This window comes from Halichoerus grypus, chromosome 12, assembly GCF_964656455.1.
Source record: "Halichoerus grypus chromosome 12, mHalGry1.hap1.1, whole genome shotgun sequence".
Lineage (NCBI taxonomy): Eukaryota > Metazoa > Chordata > Mammalia > Carnivora > Phocidae > Halichoerus > Halichoerus grypus.
The window spans coordinates 34281066-34296091 of NC_135723.1; the positions used below are offsets into that span (position 1 = coordinate 34281066).

At 36.8% G+C, this 15026-nt stretch overlaps 1 long non-coding RNA gene and 1 pseudogene across 1 annotated transcript in view; both read right to left on the reverse strand.

The window, feature by feature from the left end:
- LOC118531262 (Y-box-binding protein 1-like) overlaps nt 1–6087 on the reverse strand; it is a 79912-nt pseudogene extending 73825 nt beyond the window's left edge.
- The window catches only part of LOC144379660 (uncharacterized), a 487511-nt gene extending 476075 nt beyond the window's left edge, over nt 1–11436 (reverse strand). Inside the window, exon 1 of the long non-coding RNA XR_013442986.1 lies at nt 11312–11436. This is a non-coding gene — a long non-coding RNA (uncharacterized LOC144379660). The remainder of the gene's footprint in view (nt 1–11311) is intronic.
- Between the last annotated feature and the right edge of the window lie 3590 nt (nt 11437–15026).

Consider the following 15026-nt stretch of genomic DNA (forward strand, 5'->3'; position numbering starts at 1 on the left):
GACAAAAATCTCTTGATTTCTAGTCCAGTGCTGAGGGTATTTTATTAATCCTATCCCATCATAGTACCAACATTCATGACATCAGATCATTTTCTCTACATGCTTTCAAAACACTGAAAGACATTTTTTATTTCTTAGCTAAAAATTCCCACATTCTTTGAGCTACATTTCCAATCAACCAGCCCCAGGAAGCCCTGGTTTGAGGCACTTGAGGCTATCATTACTCTCTTCCTTGATCCCAAATTCAAATTAACAACATGCCTTAGGTGGTGAATAGTCCCTTGTCAGATGCTAAAATTTTCCTTTGGGTTTGGGGGTTGTGGTAAATTTAGGACTTTAATCTTTCTGTACACATAACTAAATATTAGATAAATGTCAACACTGGCATTTTCCAGTTCACAGAATGAAAAGGAAATTGTCAGTAATAATTATTGATATTATATCATTTAAACTGTACTGCAGGGCACTAAAAATGAAACAGAATGATCCATTTGTGATATATCCACATCTTTTAATAAAAAAAAAATTGTGGGATAACTGGCTGACTCGGTCAGAAGAGCGTGTGACTCTTGATCTTGAGGTTGTAAGTTCAAGCCCCACGTTGGATGTGCAGATTACTTAAAAATTAAAAAAAAAAATCATCTTTAAAAAAATTGTAAACATATAGCATGGATGCTTTTTAAAATTTCTTTACCTGTGAATGATCAAAAGATTTAAGCATGATTTTTTCTGTCAGTAGAGGAGCAGTATTCTAAGTAGCATAAAGATCTTGCCATCCTATTTTGTTGTTAAAACTGTTGTGGTAGGCAAAATACTAGTAGCCCCCCAAAGATGCCCACACCATAATCATCTGGAACCTGTGAAAATATGTTACCATATATGGCAAAAGAAATTGTGCAAATGTAATTAAGTTGAGGACCTTGATGGAGAGATTGTCCTAAATTATCCAAGAGGGCCCAGTCTCCTCATGTGGGTCTTTAAGAGCAAAGAACCTTTACAGGCTGTAATTAGAGAGAGTTGTGGCTAGGGAAAAGAAGTTAGTGAGATGCAATGTTGTCATCTTTGAAGATGGAGAAAGGAACCACCATCCAACAATGCAGGCAGCCTCTAGAAGGTAAAAAAAAGCAAGGAAGTGGATTCTAACCCAGGTCCTCCCAAAGGAACCAGCCCGACAGCACCTTCCTTTTAGCCTACTGTGTCCTGTGTCAGACTTCTGACCTAGAAAACCATAAAATAATAAATCTGCACTGTTTAAGTCACCAAATTTCTAGTAATTTGTTAAAATAGCAATAGAAAACTATGTCATACAATTGTGTTTTTAATACAATATTACAATATACATTAGAGTACTCAGAAGAAAGATGACATGACATATTTGCAATAGAAGAAAATGCTATTACCAAGTCAAACATTAATTGCTTGCTTTTTTTCAGGTAGGGCTTAGGGGGAGTTTTAATGTTGTATGGACCCTAGTCCAAAACCTGCCTAATTTAAGGAAGGATTGGCAGCGCTGGTAAAATATCCATGAAGAGAGAAACAAATAGAAGGAACCGAAAAGAGAGAACTGGTTGACCAACTGCCAAACATAGACCATCACTGACCAGGTAATAAAGACTAGTACCCCCTTAGATCCAGGTAAGTCATTGCCTCAGGGGTTCTAAAGCCTTGGCTATCTTTCTTTAAATTTTCTAAGTTCTCTTTCAGTATCAAGGAGTGGCTCGGCCAGGTAGTGCCATCAAAGCAGGATGCCTGAGCTGAACAGGATGGGGATCTGTGGAGGGTCTGACTCTGTTTCTGTTTTTTGGGACCTTGACCCCCTCTACAGCATGGAACCAACCACAGGCACAGAAGACCCTTGAAGTGATATCATATCCCCATGGAGGACCTAGTTCCAGGACCCTTCCCACTGACTGTTGTGGTATAAAATTTGGGGTGTCTCACTCAGGACTCACTATGGATGAATCTGGGGATGTGGGCCACCTGCAGTCCATACCAACCCTTGGGGATGAGCCATACATACTTCTCATATATTGTTCTTGCTGGTTGGTGTTCCAAGAACACTGCTGTGGTCTACAACACCCAAGGGTGATGGGGGTGGTGGCAGGCATTATTTACCCTATACCCACACATACCTGCCATGGTGGCAGGATATAAACCTCACCTCTCCTTGGCCTGACCACGGATAGCTATGCCCCTCTCCAATGAAGACTTTTTGAGCTCTTGCTTGCTAATACCAACAAGTTGCTTCCATTAGTGTCCTTTCTTGACTCCCATCATGGTGACATCATGATTTCCCCTACAAGTCCTAAATCATTCCAGATGAGGGATGAACATTCCTTACATCCGGGACTGCTCTTCTCAGCACCTCAGCTATCCTCCCAGGATGGCAGCGTGGGGAGACAGGAGTGCCCAGAAGTCAGGGGTGAGGTCACCATCAAAAGAGATCACTTTCTAGGAATGCAGTAATTGCAGCCTAGAGAGTTCAAGCAAAGACATGGTTGGAAGATGTGTTGTTTTTTGTTCATTTTAAAGCTTTTGAAAGAGAAATTTAGTATGTCCAGAAAATGAATTAGGTACGCTTCACATCTTCCTGCACACTCTTGGTATGCCTTGCATTTGTAGTCATTATCAAGGAAGCAAAGTAACAACCTTTGAAAGAGTCACGGGACACCAGTATTCTCAGGTGGCATAACGAATGATGCTGCATCATGAATAATGATGTAACCAGCTTTAAATAAATGGCACTGGGAAACTGCAGAAGCAAGATCTATATTATTTTAATACAAACAAAACCATGACATCATGAGTAACAACAGTTTTGCTACCTTCTTCTCCTTGTAAAATATGAAATTAGCCAGGAACATTCCACCTGAAAAGACGGTACATAAAAAATATTTGCCTAGTGTATTTGTTTGCTAGGGCTGCCATAACAAAATACAGAGACTGGTGGCTTAAACAACAGAAATTTATTTTCTCAGAGTTCTGGAGACCATAAATCCAAGATCAAGGTCCAAGCAGGGCTGATTTCTGGTGAGGCCTCTTTCCCTGGCTTGCATGCAGATGGCCACATTCTCAGTGTGTCTCCACGTGGCTTTTTCTGGGTAAGCATGCACTCCTAGCGTCTCTCTCTCCTCATAGAACACCAGTCAAACTAGAATAAGGCATTATGAAGATAAAAAAAATTATGATTTCATTTAACCTTAATTACCTCTTTAAAAGCCCTATCTCCAAATACAGCCACATCAGTGGTTAAGGGTTCAACATATGGAACTTGGGGGGACTCAATTCAGTCCATAACACCTAGGGCCCTGCACACCCTAGCGACAGTCTTGCTAAAAACACTCCTTTTATATCAAATCAAAATATCTTGCCACCACCTAATAATTGTAATTTGGCAGCCATAGAAATATTTCTAGAGTGTTTCTGGGAATTAAAAAATATATTTTTTCTAAGTTAAAAGGCCAATGGAACAACAAGCTATACTATGATTTTGAAAGCTAAAAACAGTCTCCACCAACAATTCAGCAACTAGCTACACAAAGCCTGAGCACACTCAAACACAAACATGCTGAAGCAAAACTTCAGGATCGAATGTGCCACTTAATGCTCATGATTGGAGCTGAAATTTAAAGACAAAAACACAGTTACAGAAAAAAGGAGCAGAACCAAAATGAAATCTTTATTTGTGAATTCGTTTAAAATTCTTTGAACATATATTTTCTTTATCCCTGTATCATATTTTTAACCAAGTAACAAATGGATATATATTTCTGCAGGACCAAAAATTAAAATAAAACAAAATTAAAGTTCTCAAAAGTACCATGAACCTCTTTAAATTTGTGGTAGGGATATCATTTGCTAATTTACCTCTTTAATGTACTAATAAATCCTGATAGAATTCATACAACAACAAAGTAGTTCAAGAACAAGAAGATTTTGACTGGTTGAAAGATAAAACGATAGCACTATTGTCCGAGAAAGGCATATGTTTAGGACTGACCCTTAGATCTCTGATCTTATTATCAGATCTCTCATCTGTCATACTATCTACTTACTAAATGAATACCTTTATTTCCCAATAAAAGGCTATATTGCAAGGCCTTTATTGAAAGTATTGAGAATAATACCAGATCATAAAAGATTAAAAAAAACTTTTTTAAGGAAGACATCAGAGCCTCATGGACATTTGATCCAAAAAGAAATGAAGCACTTTAATCTGAATATTGAATTTCATGTTTGTCATGATTCTAAGAAGAAACAAGTATTTGATGGATTAGAAAAAAATAAAATATGCTTTTTATCAATAAGAATAATTTTCTAGTCATTTACCTGAAGCAATCATTTATAAGGAAACACACTGAATAGATCAGTAGGATGGTAAGCCTTTAGAATATAAAAGACAGTTACTTCTACACTCTCAAATGAATAAGTCAAAGTTCAAATTTAAAATGTATTTACCATAGTCCCATTTAATGTTCACTACTCAAGACATCTGCTGAGAACTGGTTCTGTAAAGCATAAAAGAGCATCTGTGTTCAGGCTCTCTTTCCACAGATACTTGCCTTCCCCTGTTCTCCATTCCAAAAAAAAAAAAAAAAAAAATCAAATTTTAGAAGAGTACCTTATCTCCATTTGACATCTATATTAGTCAGGATTGTCCAGAAAAATGAAACCAATATATCAGTACAGAGAGGGATTTATTATAAGGAATTGGCTCCTGTAATTGGGAAGCTAAGAAGTCCTAAGATCTGCAGTCAGCAAGCTGGAGACCCAGGAGAACCAATGGTGTAGTTTTAGTTCAAGTCCAAAGGCCTGGGAACCCAGAAAGCCAATGGTGTAAGTTCTAGTATAAAAGTCAGCAGGTTGCAAACCCAAGGGTCAATTTTTCAGTTCAAGTTTGCAAGCAGGAAAAGAACAATATCCCAGCTCAACTTTCAGGCAGGAGGAGCTCCCCCTTATTCAAAGAAGCATCAGCCTTTTTGTTCAATTCAGGCTTTCAATTGATAGGATGAGATTCTCCCACATTAGGAAGGGCAACCTGCATTACTCTGCCTACCAATTTAAATGTTAATCTCCTCCAGAAACACCCTCACAGACACACCCAGAATAGTGTTTGCCCAGAATGTCTGGGTACCCGGTAGCCCAGTCAAGTTGACCCATAAAAATAACCATCACATCTTTTCAAATAAAGATATATGACTTTTTAATTCTTATGCATAAATTAATGCTCCCCTTCTGGGAAGCTATGAACAAGATTTTTCAGGTGTTAGAAAGGCAGAGAAAATGATTAAATTTGGAATTCAGAGAGTATAGAAACATATGTTTCTAAGAAAACAAGTCAGAAGAACAGAAGTAGAATCTTTAAATCTAATGTCAGACACCAAATTTCTTTTTACAGTAAAGTTCTCCATGGAAGAGGGCCTATCTTGAAGAAACAAAACAAACAACTCTCTTGTAATTCTTTGTCCAGAAGGAAACAAGGCCAGGAGGAGACAAGAAGTCTATGACCTTTCGAACATAGAACAGTAATGAGCACTGGGGGATGTATGGAAGTGTTGAATCACTATATCGTACACCTTAAACAAATATAACACTATATGTTCACTAACTGGAATTCAAATAAAAACCTAAAAAAAAAATAGAACAGTAAATAACCTAGCTAAGCGCACAAAATCACTTTTGGAATAATATTATCAAAGGCATAATAGAAGAAGCAAATCCTTTCATACAGACCTCGTAATCTGTTTAAAAATCATGAAATCATAATATATAGAATATAATAATATTTAAACGAAATGTTATATCTTAAAAATTTCACTGTATTTTAGCAGACCTCTCACCTCATATCTTGTTGCAAATCTATGTAATTTCTGTATATCTTAAGTTTAATATGTATGCCTATTGACAAAGGAAGAACAAGGGAGTCTTTAAATGCCAAATTGCTCTTGATTCACATTTTTGCTAAGCACCTACCTCATACAGTTCTTGTTTAGGAAAATCTGTGCTGTTGCTTCCAGATTGTTCTAACTTATAAGCAAAGCTGGAAATCCATTGTGTGTACACGTGTGCCTGTGCATACATGCGCATGTGTGTACATGTGTACAAAAATTCACATATTTAAATGATAGCACATTAACCAAATTTTAAACACATATTGTGAGCCAAATAAAAGAAATACATGGTTCAAGTTTGACCCGAAATTTGACTGCCACTTTCCCCACTTTGTATAATCATTTCTCTCTCCAATTCTGTGCATCTTTTAACTGCCCGGCAACTCTCTCTTCTACAATAAAACTTCAGGGTTCAGATCACCGTCTTCTTGTATGTCCCAAGCATTGCCATCAGTCTTGGTGGCTTCCACAAGAAAAGAATTTCTCATACATCACATTAATCCCATTGGTTTTTAACATCCTCAGTTCCAGTGACATCCACTTCATCTTCACTCCAGCAGCCACAAACTGGACCTCCTTCTTGGTCCAGGTTTACTGACGAGGCACTGATCCATCCCAAACCTCCTAAGCTCAAATATTAACCTCTCTGACCACCACCTTCTTTCCTCCAAGATCTCTCACACTGTTAACTTCCACAGCATCTGTTCTTTTGACTTACTGAGACCACTGGTCCTTGATACTCAAAACTCAAATATAGTTAAATTACTTTATAGAAGAGACTGATTTAAAGCATCTTTTTGGAGTTTCAGTAAACAAACTCTTTAGAATAAAATTGAAGCCAGAATCATCTTAGGTTAAACTGAGATAGATGATAGATGACAGATAAGATAGATAGATAGATAGACAGACACATAGATAGACAAAGTTTATAAAAAGATCCCAGTGAAGAATTAAAATAAATGTTTAAAAACAGAAATCTGATCAACAGTACTTTGAAAGAATTGTAAACCCCAGCCAAATGGGATTTGTCCCTGGGATGAAAGGATGATTCAACGCATACATGTAAATTAATCAATGTCATACACCACATTAATATAATGAGTTACAGAGACTATACCAGGTGGAGTTGTTACACAAAGGAAACTTTATTTACAGCAAATCACGGGGAATAACTTCCAAAGCCTTGACTCCCTGAGTCTGGGTGAGTGGGTTCCTTTCATTTAGGGTGAGGATGAATATTCAGAACAGGGAGTTTTGCCATTGAATGTAAAAGCAGACATAAGGTTGCACAAAATACTAAGAAAACATGCTCCTACAAGCATCCTCTGTTATGTTAATGAAGTTTGTGCTCCTCCTTGGGCAGAGATTTTAACATTATAATGAAGCAGAGGTAACTGTGGGACAGGGGGAAGGGGCTATGGACATGCCCTGAGAGTCAGCCAGTGTAAACTAGATGGGGTTTGGAGCTCCTTATCTCAGGTAAGGAATGCACGGCCTTGCTTACGTTTGAAATAGCACTGTGAGTTTTACCACTAATTTATTGCTAGGCTATTTCCTGGCCTGGTAGACACTTAGTTTTTGCACTCCCTTTGTTCCCTTAAAATCCTTAACTATTAAAGTTTTTGTATTTCTTTGTAATTCTGACACCTCCTAGGAAGTTCTGCAAGAAGTACTCTAGGGCAAGTAGGGCCAGTAAGGCATAGAACACGGAAAACAGCTGGGGCCCTAAAGTGACTTCTCATTCTTTTTCTGGGGACCGCCTAACTTTCTGCTTACAAAAGCATTTGACAAACATTCATGATAAAAAAAAAAAAACTCTCAACAAAAAAGGTACAGAAGAAACTTAACACAATAAAAGCCATATATGAAAAATCCACAGTTAACATCATAATCAATAGGGAACACTGAAAGCTTTTCCTCTATGATCTGGTACAAGTCAAAGATACCCACTCTCACCATTTCTATTCAATAAAGTATTGGAAATCCTCCTCAGGCATTTAGAGAAGAAAAAGAAAAGCCATTCAAATCACAAAGGAAAAAGTAAAATTATTTCTGTTGGTGGATGACATGATTATATATGTACAAAACCCAAAAGACTCAACAACAACAATTAAAAAAAAAAAAAACTGTTCAAACTAAAACTCATTCAGTAAAGTTGCAGGATATAAAATCAACAAACAAAAATCAGTGGCCTTTCTATACACTAACAACAAACTATCCAAAAGAGAATTTTTTTAAAAATCCCATTTACAACAGCAACGAAAAGAACAAAATACTTAGGAAATAACCAAAGAGGTAAAAGATGTTTGGAAATTCTAAAACACTGATGAAGGAAATTAAGGAAGACATAGATAAAGGGAAAGACAGCCCATATTTAGGGACTGGAAAAATTAATATCACTAAAATGTCCATACTATCCAAAATGAGCTACAGATTCAGTGCAATCCCTATCAAAATCCCAATAGCATCCTTTACAGAAGTAGAAAAAACAACCCTAAAATTAGTATGAAAATACAAGACTCCTTATAGCCAAAGCAATCTTGAGCAAAAAGAAAAAAGCTGAAAGCATCACATTTCCTAGTTTCAAAATATACTACAAAGCTACAGAAATCAAAACAGTAGGAGACTGGCATAAAGAAAGACATATAGACCAACAGAACAAAGTAGAGAGCTCAGAAATAAATCTACACAATTAAGGTCAACTTATCTTTGACAAGGGAGCCAAGAAAACACAATGGGGAAAGTTTAGTGTCCTCAGTAAATGGTTTTGGAAAAACTGAATATCTATACACAGAAAAGTGAAATTGGACTCTTGTCTCACACCATATTCAAAAATCAACTTATTTTTTTAAAGATTTTATTTATTTATTTATTTGCCAGAGAGTGAGCGTGGAAGAGAGAGAGCAAGAGTACAAGCAGGGGGAGTGGCAGGCAGAGGGAGAAGCAGGCTCCCTGCTGAACAAAGAGCCCAATGTAGGACTCGATTCCAGGACCCTGGGATCATGACCTGAGCCGAAGGCAGACGCTTAACTGACTGAGCCACCCAGGCGTCCCCAAAAATCAACTTAAGTGAAATTGCATCAAATTAAAAAACTTCTGCACGGTAAAGAAAACTACCAACAGAGTCAAAAGACAATCTATGGAATGGAAGAAAATATTTGCAAACCACATAGCTAATAAGGGGTTATATCCAAAATATATAAGGAACTCCTACCGCTCAATAGCGTTTTATATATATATATATATGAAACCTGATTTAAAATGGACAGAAGACCTGAATAGACACCTCTCCCAAGAAGCATGCTAATGGCCAACAGGTATATGAAAAGGTACTTAACATCACCAATCATCAGAAAAACACAAATCAAAACCACAGTGAGGGGCGCCTGGGTGGCTCAGTTGGTTAAGCGACTGCCTTCGGCTCAGGTCATGATCCTGGAGTCCCTGGATCGAGTCCTGCATCGGGCTCCCTGCTCGGCAGGGAGCCTGCTTCTCCCTCTGACCCTCCCCCTTCTCATGTGCTCTCTCTCTCATTCTCTCTGTCTCAAATAAATAAATAAAATCTTTAAAAAAAAAAAAAAACCACAGTGAGATAACACTTCACATATATTATAATAGCTATTATGAAAAAGACAAAAGACAACAAGGGTTGACCAGGATATGGAGAAAAGGAAACCTCTGCGTATTATTGGTGGGAATGTAAATTGGTATAACAATTATAGACAACAGCATGGAGGATTCTCAAAAATTAAAAATCGAACTACTATACAATCCAGGAATTCCACTTCTGGGTATATATCTTTTAAAAAATGAAACCAATATCTCTAAGAGATATCTGCACTCCCATTTGCAGCATTATTCACAATAGCCAAGATATGGAAACAAAGTAAATGTTCATTAACAGATAAATGCATTTTAAAATGTGATATAAACCTGCATGCACATGGTAGAATATTATTCAGCCACGAAAAAGAGGGAAATCCTGACACTTGTGACAACATGGATGAACCCGGAGTACAGTAAGTTAAATGAAATAAGCCAGAACAAAAAGACAGACACTGCATGATCTCCCTTATATGTAGAATCTAAAATAGTCCAACTCATAAACGCAGAGAGTAGAACAATCACAGCCAGGGGCAGAAGGGAGAAATAGATGTTGGTCAAAGGGTACAAAGTTTCAGTTATCCAGGATGAAGAAGTTGCAGAGATGGGGACTATAGTTGATACTGTATTGTATAACTGAAATTTGTAAGAAAGTAGATTTTAAGTTTTGTCACCACAGAAAGAAGGAAAGAAGAAAGAAAGAAAGAAAGAAAGAAAGAGAGGGAGGAGGGAAAGAGGAAGAGAGGGAGGGAGAGAGAGAGAAAGAGAAAGCAAGAAAAAGTTAATTCTGTGTGAGATGAAGCATATGTTAATTAGCTTGTTTCTGGTGACCATTCACAATGTATACATATATCAAAACACCAAGTTGTACACCTTAAATTTATACAATTCTTATTTGTCAATTATACATCGCTAAACCTAGAGGAAAAAACCCAGGTATCTGGTATTTAGAAGAAATATTAACCCCCGGAAGAATAAAGTTATTTTCCAGCTTCATTTTATTTTGTCAAAAACTGAGTCTGATAGTAAATTCGATGTAGGCAAAAGATATCAGAAAATATGGAAATTTAACTAGCTGAGGCTTTATTTTATCTATTTCAATGCTAGAGTTGACTCTCAGAACTAAATTTTCAAAAGGCAGTTCCTGCTATAACATGACCCAGTTACCACTAAATAAAAGGTGTTGGACTGCAGTGAAGGCTGGCTGAAGGGTAGCTGAAGAGGTGAAGGAGGAGATTCGTCATTGTCATCACAAGACACGAGCACGCACCACAACTCCACATGGGGAACCCCGCCAAGAACGAAACGAATGCCCACTGCCAAGACCACCTGACAGAGGGAGTCACAGGGGCATATGTGAAATAAAAGACAGAGAACAGAGCCAATTCAGGTCAACCAGACCTAATGAAAGACCAGATGAGAGAAGAGATAGAAGCCAGCCAAGTAGAAATGCCTGTGTAGATAACAGCAAATGAAAGAACCCACTAAAATCAACTATGGACAAAAGGTTGTCCTCCCAGACCAACCCTCCAAATGATTGAAATGCAAATGCTTTACATGAAAGCAGTCCTCCCCAAGTAGACATAAAATCCAAAATGAAACTTTTCATAATATCACCATTTTTAGAGATAAAAGGAACCCTGAAACTCATTTTGGCTTAAGAAGAAATCGTTTAATACTCTGCTAGTTCCCTGGATTTAGTGAAAACCCTTGAAAAGAAAAAGTCACAATGGTAGTTGCTGGTCTTTTTCCAACAATTAAACAACAACAACAAACAAATTGAAACAAAAATAATAATAATAATAAGGAAAACCTACCTGAGATGAGGAACCACATTATGACCAAACAATCAACCAGAACAAGATTCCTCCATTGAAGCAGGTGTGGCTAATGGAGCAATTCAAAGATCATCCAGTTTTGAAGGAAAGATTTTATGCCTAACTTGAAATAATAAAATAAAGTCATGGAGTAAAATAAACTTCTGTAAAACTCTTTATTTTGTAGCTGTTGGTATAAAGATCACTATTATTTTGCTAAACCTTTTATCAAGACAAGATTGGAAAATATATCAAGCATCAATACCTATAATAACCAATTTTATTTGCAGCGAAAGTTTAAGAGTAGTAATAGATGAATAAAAATGAGTTGGCGAGAAAATAGTTTAAAAATCACGGCAGACATCAAGAAAGTTTTCTTCTAGGACTAACTAAAGACACATTTAAGTCTGTTTCCATGTTTCCAAGAAAGCAAGCAGGATAGTGTCAGACAGGCTACCTCGGGTTGGTATGCATCTACTGGTTTTGAATGACCAAGAGACAAACTCTTTAGTTCAGCTTTCAAATCCTCTATGGTTATATGGGGAGATATATATATATACGGTTATATAAGGATAACCTTTCTATTAATTTACTTTGCAAATATTTCACCAAGCAGTTTACACTTGTCCAAACCTCTAAGTTTGCCATCATATAGCAGAAACTAAAAGACTAGTAAAAAGCCAGTTCTGATAAAAGTATGGGAAGAGTCACTCTGGCATATGACTCGTAGAACTGTAAACCACTTACAACCTTTTATTGGGGAATTGGGCAAAGTCACCAAAATTTAAAGGGTAGCTGCCTTTAGCCTAGCAATTCAACTTCTGAGAATTTACTCTGTGTAATAGTCACTGAAAGATATATGCTTGAGTATTGAGCATCATTATTTGCCCTGGCAAAAGAAAAAAAATCATTAATAAGAGAGTGGTTGAATAAATTATGGTCCATCTACACAATGGAATTAGTACACGTTGACTGAAAAGACTGAAGTAGAGCTATATTCATTGCTAAGTAAAGCTCTCCAGGAGGAACTAAACTTAAAAAGTCAGGTTTATCACACTGTGATAGCAACCTTCCTTTCACGATCAATTTCTAAAGCATATTTTCCTATTGGTATATAAGGATGTATTCATATCTACATGTATTCAGGTGCACAATGTTTTTGTGGATGCATAGATCAAGACAGTTTCAAGAGTGGCAAAGTTCAGGTTTGGGACACAAATGGGAATGGGAGAGTAAGTTGTCACTTTCACTTCCATTTTACACTTACTAGACCATCTAAAGTTGCTGACTCTGTGCATTTACAACGTTTTCTAAAATGTCTATGGAATTTATCCTAAGAGCTGTGTTTTGGGACCACTTTGAATTTTGTTTTTGTTTTTGTTTGTTTTCCTGACAGAAGTTAGATTTCTAATGCAACAAGAACTGTCAAGTATGGAAGAAAAGGAAAAGGTTAGCCATGGTAGGGTTTCTTTGCACAAAATGAAGCCTGAACAAATACTCGTACCTAACCCATATCACACCCACAGTACTGGCTCGTGTGATCACATTCTCTTCCTCACTCCAGAGTAAGCATGTTCAGTGAGGCACAAGTGTTTAATTAAGCACAGTTTTGAAAAGCTGGAGCAGGCCCCACTAGACATATAAATGCAATATACTTATAGCACCATAAAGTTTGTTAATAATACACATCCATAAGGTAAAAGCCCTTTTACAGCAGAGGATTAGGTTAGCTGGAATCCAATTTATGAAAGAAACTCCTGTATATTCTCACTGGTGAGCAAGAATGCATTTCAATTCCATCCTGACACAAAATCTCTCAGGTTCCTTTATGTTCTTTTAAATAAGTATCATAAAACATTAATAGAAGTGCTCTCCTAGGTCTCTTTCAAATGTTCTTGATTTGTAGATTTCATTAACAAAATCAAGAAAATTTTCTTTTGCCGGTATTACTGAATAGGACAAAGCTGCTAACGTTTTGTGAAAACTTGCATAATGGCATTTAAGAACAACTTTGTTTAGGGGCTTTGTCAAAATCAGAAATGATTTCTTCTCGGGACTAGGCCTATTTTGACTGTCTTTTTAATGAGCAGTAGGATGGATGTTTCAGCACACCATGAGACAAAAAACAGTCAAAGGAATATTCTATTCTTCCCTTTATTCTTTCCCCTGAAGCGATGCCTTAAAAAAAATCAATTACGATATATCTCACATTGCATTTCAGCCTTTTGCTGAAAAAGGAAAATCCTGAGCAATCTAGGACCTTCTCCAGTCTCAACTCAACCAAGTCCCTTGGTCTTGGAGGCGACACAGAGGAGACTACCTGCAACCTACAATTTCACTTGAAGGTGGAACAGGGACTTCAAAGGCAGGATTTATTCTGATCATTTTATTATATACTCTGGAGCAGAATTAGGAATAGGGATGATAACCAATTCTAACTCACTTCCTCACTGGGGCAGTTTCAGGGGACAAGTGTTCGTTTTTCCAGTGGCAATATCAAACAGCATCCAGCCCTGATTTCTCAAAGAGCATTTCTCACAGGAATTTTATAAGCATTACATGTTCTGCTTGTGGTAATATATGTTGTTTTCTGGGAAAAGTACACACAGATAATAACCCAATTGTAAGACTTGCTTATGAACAATAAATATTTGTTGCCAAGATACTGTTTATTCCCAGCTGGGAGAGTTTGGGAAGATTTTAGGCCAAGGAAGGGCAATCTGAACATAGGCCTCTCTGAATAATGCTAAACAGAACCACTGAAGGGAAAATTTACATTTCTACGAGAACAAAAATTCAGGTTTTCACCCATATATTGACACTCAATTCACCCTCAACAGACAGAAATAGCAGCATGCTAAAGAAAAATCTGAGCTATAGAACTCATGTGGAAGGGGGGAAAAAAAAAACTAACACCTTTTTATTTTGAAGTCCCAAGGAACTGATGACTGAAAGTGTTATACACCTCAGAGAACTTCGCATTTTAATAAGATGTAAAAATATTTCTAATTAACATACACATCACTTATCAGCATTGCCTACCCACAAAGTATTTAGACACACAAGGTATCTACACACAAAGTATTTTATATGTGTTTAAAAACACATTCATGGTCTTAACTCTTATACTCTGTGAACTCTATACAGTTTGTACGGCTTATTCACAAACATTTTATCTCATGAGATTGCCATCAGAATAAAGCACAAATAATAGCATTTCCATTGTGTAAATACTGGAGACAGAGCTTGAGAAAGAATGAGTTCTTAGGATCACACAATAGGTTCAAAACTTGAATTGGGTATTTTTGCCTCCAAATCCTATACCTTTATATTGTTACCTTATTTACATGTAATTTAAATGAGACATTATATTAGAATTATTGTGAGATTTATGCTTTATACACATTTCAGCTATAGGATACAACTCCTACCTTCAAATGACATACCTATGTATCATAGTCAATCAGTTAACAAATATTTATTGAGCACCTACTATACTATTTTAGTGCCATAAAAGTGAATATGAAGAATCTCTCCTCTTACCTGACATTCTAGGAAGAAAGGAGCAAAAAATAAACACAATATGATTATTTCAGATATTTATAATTGCTAAGACAAAGATGTGTTAGTGTAATATAATAGAAAGTGGACTGGTATGGGATGCTGTTTCAGATGGGTGGTCAGGGAAGGTGTCTTTGAAGAAATGGCATTTGAG